Source organism: Hibiscus syriacus, unplaced genomic scaffold (assembly GCF_006381635.1).
Source record: "Hibiscus syriacus cultivar Baekdansim isolate YM2019G1 unplaced genomic scaffold, ASM638163v2 tig00116971_pilon, whole genome shotgun sequence".
Lineage (NCBI taxonomy): Eukaryota > Viridiplantae > Streptophyta > Magnoliopsida > Malvales > Malvaceae > Hibiscus > Hibiscus syriacus.
Genome location: NW_024063495.1, coordinates 6724547 through 6730025, shown reverse-complemented (window position 1 = coordinate 6730025; position 5479 = coordinate 6724547). Strand labels below are relative to the sequence as shown.

Sequence of the window (5479 nt, the reverse complement as noted above, 5' to 3'; positions counted from 1 at the left end):
GATTTAAAAGAAACTCGCTTTTGTTTTCCTTTAGCACAAGCATCACAGATTTTATCATTATCAAATTTAAGCTTAGGCAACCCTCGAACTAAATCACCTTGAATTAGCCGTTGCAAAACACTCATACTAGCATGTCCTAGTCTCCTATGCCATAACCAACTATCATGTTCATCCTTAGCAACTAGGCACAAATTCGTCATATCAATAGAATCTAAATGCACCATGTATATGTTTCCTATTCTATGACCAACAAGCATAATCTGATTAGATACAATGTCAATGACTTTACAACCATTAATATCAAACATGACATTGAATCCATTATCACAAAATTGACTAATACTCAATAGATTATACTTTAATCCATTAACGTATAAAACATTCTTAATTTGTATGGAAGAGGTATTACCAATAGTACCAATACCTTCAATGTGACCTTTTGAATCATCACCAAAAGTCACTTCTCCTCAATTTTTGGCGTTAAGCTCAATGAACCGGTTTTTGTCTCTGGTCATGTGTCTTGAGCATCCACTATCAAGGTAACATGAATTTGGATTTGTTTCCTGTGCCTTGTAGCAATGCTCCGTTTCCTACAAACATAGATTAATTTCTAATTTTTTGGTACCCAAATTCTTTTGGGTCCATATTCATTAGTTTCCAAAATCCTAGTCCCCTTAGGTATCCATTTGTGTAGGATATCCTTATCTTTAGTAGTAATGAGCTCTTTAGGAACCCATATACTTCAAACGATTTTTCCATTAGAGGTTCTTTGGGGACCTCTATGATTGTAGTTTTTTAAAAAAAATTTAACAAAGTTGGATTTTGAATTTTCTCCATTTTCAAAACGTTTTGTTCCAACTTTATCAAAAGAAGTTTTAAGATCATCAATTTTCTTTTGATGATCATCATTCACCTTTGAAAGTAAATTTTGCAAAGTAAATTTTGCAAATCCAAAATTTTCTTTTCAAACTCTTCTAGTTTGATTTGCAAATCTTTGATTTTACTTTCAAGATCGTTGTTGGTTTTGGATGAGTTTATTTTCATTTTTCAATTTTGAAACATCATTTTTATATTTTAAAAACAATTTCTCATAATCCGAAGCCAACCCATTATATTCCTCTAATAACTCATCATAGGATAAATCATCAAAATCAGATGAGTTAGAGATTACCTTAGAATCTTCCTCGAATGCCATCAGGCACAAGTTTACTACTTCTTGTTCCTCTTCATCGGAACCTTCTTCATCGCTCCATGTAGCCACATGAGCCTTGTGATTATTCTTTGATTGACCCTTTCTCTTCAGTTGTGGGCAATCATATTTGATATGCCCCGGCTTTTTGCATTCATAGCAAATGATCGGGTCCTTCTTTTTTAGTTCATTTTTTAGGCCTTCATTTCGTTTTTTTTCCTTGGTAAGGTCTCATCATTTTTCTGAACCGTTTGGCAAACAATGCCATTTCCTCGTCATCGTCATATTCATCCGAATCACTCTCATCTTTTGTGGATTTGAGAGCAACTCCAATGTTTTTCTTCTTCTCCTTTGGTGTCTCTTCAATCTTATCAAGGTCCACCTCATCTTCAAGCATCATTTCATGAGTGATGAGTGAACCGATTAGCTCTTCAAGAGTTAAGGACGTTAGATCCTTAGACTCGATGATTGTCGTCTTCTTTGATTGCCACGATTTTGGGAGGGAGTAGACTAACTTCCTCACAAGCTTTTCATTTGAAATTATCTCTCCATATGATTTGAGACCATTGACAATCGTTGAGAATCTATCTGTCATAGCTTTTATATCTTCATTTGGTTTCATCTTGAAATTTTCATAGCTATGCGTTAGAATACTAATTTTAGATTTCTTTACCTCATCGGTACCTTCATGGAGGACTTGAAGTTTGTCTCATATTTTTTTTGCGGTTGTACAAGATGAAACTCTTTCGTATTCATCTTGTCCAAGAGCACAAAATATGATATAGATGGCTTTAGAGTTGAGCTGGAACATTTTGTCTCTCATTCACTCCATAATCTTGGATGAGTGAGAGGCTTGAAGTATCCTTCTTCTACGACATTCCATGATCCCATGTCACTTGCTTGAATGAAGTACATCATCCTATTTTTCCAATAGGCATAATTAGCCCCATTGAAGAAAGGAGGCTTGTTGACGGGCATCGAATCGAGACTGGAGTCAAAGTTTGAAGTAGAGGCCATTGATGACTTTGATTATAGATGTAACTCTTCCCGAATTGACTTAAGAGGAGATTAAACCTTCAAATGAGTTAGACTCTGATACCAATTGCTGAGTTAATCAATTGATGGAATCGACCAAGAGGGGGTGAATTGACAATAAAAATTTTGGTGGAATCTTTTGCAGAAAATTGAAATATATTGCACAGCGGATTATGGTTCGACTTTCTCAACCAAAGTCTACGTCCATTAGTTTAGCTATCCACACTAAGGATTTTCCACAAATTCACTAATTTGTCTTTCATGAGTTAGACTCTGATACCAATTGCTGAGTTAATCAATTGATGGAATCGACCAAGAGGGGGTGAATTGACAATAAAAATTTTGGTGGAATCTTTTGCAGAAAATTGAAATATATTGCACAGCGATTTATAGTGGTTCGACTTTCTCAACCAAAGTCTACGTCCATTAGTTTAGCTATCCACACTAAGGATTTTCCACAAATTCACTAATTTGTCTTTCTTTTGAGGGCAAAGAGTAACCTTACAAACCCTCAAGAATTATACCCCAAATTCTTGAGAACACTCTCTCCCAAAGAAAACAATACAAATTTGCAAACATATGATGAGTAAGCAAACATAACTTAAGCTTATGAAGGATGAAAATTTTGTTAATCCAATAGTTAAGATTCATAACCACTTTCTCACTTTGAATCTTAACCATTTGATTAACAAGTTTTCCATCCTTTCCCATTTCCATCCTTCATACCAACCAATGACTAAAGGGAAAAGACACCATAAAATATCATTGTTAAAAGAAAGCAAATTTCTAGCTGTAGATATATCCAACTCGGAAATTTAAAACATAGTCAATACTAGAAGGAAACAAAAGCACTAAATCAGATAATACAAAGAACGCGTTATATTGTCCAATTAAAAAAAACAGCCTGAAATGAACAAATATCATCGATCTTCAAAAAGCAGGCAAATATTTGGCAGTATATAGCCAATTCAGAAATTTGAAGAATAGTCATACTAGTAGAAAAGAAAAGCACTAAATTGGATAACACGAACACATTTCATCGTCCAATGCAGAAATCTATCTGACATTAACAGTATCATCGATCTTCAAAATCATCCTCACACACTCTGTTGCCAGTGTGATCGCACTTGTGCTTACAAGCAGTGGTTGCACAACATTCTCCTCCAATATGTTAGTGATCTATCCCTTCCTCACATTGATCCCAGCATTGATCTCCCCTTGAGCATGTCGATTCCTCAGTTCAGTCACGATAGCAATAGGGTTCAACCCGGCATTCTCAGCCAATGTGTAAGGAATAACTTCAAGTGCCTCAGCAAAAGACCTCACACAATACCCCTCCATCCCATGCAACACCTTAGACCAAGCACCAAGCTGCCTCGACAACTCGATCTCTGGAGCACCACCACCTGCAATCAAAAACCTCTTACTCACCAAACACCTAACCACACATAAAGGATCATGTAAACTCCTCTCAGCTTCGTCGTGAACCAACTGATTTGAACCCCTAACCAAAACAGTTGTAGTTCTTCTCATATCCTTAATCCCAGTAACCTTAACGATCTTCACATCCCCAAGTGAAACCTCCTCAACAAGATCCGCATGCCCCAACTTCTCAGCCCGGAAATGCTCAATATTAGCAATAGGCAAGCAATTCAAAGTCTTGGTAATAAACTCGATATCACCTCTCTCAACATCCTTAATAACCATAATCTTTGCTTTAGCTAAATAATGCAATGACAAATCCGTGACTACATCCCTCGAAATACTCTTTTGAATCAACAAAACATTACAACCAGTGGCCTTAATCTTCTTAATCATACCCAAAATATAATTCCTTTCCTCTTTCAATATCCTATCCATTTGAGTATAATCAGAAACTACAATACTCTGTTCTATATCAGTTTTAGGAGGGGAAATCTGAAACTGAATTACCGCAATTTTTGCGTTCTCCATTCTGGTCCGTCCTCCAGCTGCATGGCTCGCTTTCTTATCAAAAACCAAACCATTAACCAACTGTGTATCATCCACAGTTCCCCCAAGCTTTTTCACAATCTTGATGTCTCTTAAATCAACCATATCCGGCTTTGCTGGATCAACAACGGATAGAACAGAATCAACGGCAAGCGGAGCCAGGAGAGTCGAGTACTGGCTAACAACCTTGCTGTTTAACGAAGTACTGGCAGATTTGACTAGGGATTCACGGTCGGAGAGCTCAAGAGGCACAGCCATCGCGGTGAGAACATCGACGGCTTTAGTCGAAGCCTTGTGAAGAGAATCTGATATAACAGTGGGATGAATACCATGGGAAAGAAGAGAGAGGAATTGCTTAAGGAGGGCGCCGGCGATGACGACGACTGTGGTAGTACCGTCACCGGCGACGGCATCCTGAGATTTAGAGAGTTCGACGAGCATTTTAGCGGCGGGTTGTAGGACTTCCATCTTGTTTAAGATGGTGGCGCCGTCGTTGGTTATGATGACTTCGCCGTTGGCGGTTGAGATCATTTTGTCCATACCTTTGGGTCCTAAGCTGGTTCGGACGGCGTCAGCCACGGATCGGGCAGCTTTGATGTTGGCTTGGCGGATGTCTTCTTTGCGCTTGTTGTCCACGTAGGACTCCGTCTTGGAAGAGCGCGGCTGAGCTGCACTTACGGTCGCCATTTCTGGTTTTTCCGATGGAAAGGAGGATTGGAAATGATAGTGGAAAACCCTATAAGAAAAAAAAAGGGAAATGATAGGGAAAAAACAAGGCTTTTCGCTGGAAGAGTTGAAAAAATGGGAGAGTAATAATAATTCAATCGAAAGCCTCGTATTTTAGAGGTGTTTGGATCAAAGAATATAGGATTTTTATAAGAATGAAATCGTATTCTCATATTTAGTTGGCAAGTAATTTCATTCTCAGTAATGTTTTATTATCAATAGTAGATTTTTTAATGTATATTATCGGGAATGTCATTATCTCCCTTTCTTTAGGTATTATTGGATTACCGGTATTTTGGACTAAAATGCTCTTAATTTTTTTTAAAAAAAATATTATTCTTCTGTCATTAAATAATAAAAATTCTACGAAGGTTAAATTATAAATTTATCCTTAAACTATTTTAAATTTACAAAAAAATATATAATTAAAATTTTATATGAAGTTCAGGAGTTAAAGTAAAATTTTACTATTTCATTAAACATTTTTATATTTTTAATTTTGTAAAAAATATATATATAAATTTTATGAATTTAAATTTTTTAAAGAAAATATATAAA

The 5479-nt window shown here is 36.4% G+C and overlaps 1 pseudogene; it reads right to left on the bottom strand.

Annotated features, from left to right (window-relative positions):
- Positions 1–3126: 3126 nt before the first annotated feature.
- On the bottom strand, positions 3127–4988 carry LOC120191960 (annotated as a pseudogene).
- Positions 4989–5479: the final 491 nt, after the last annotated feature.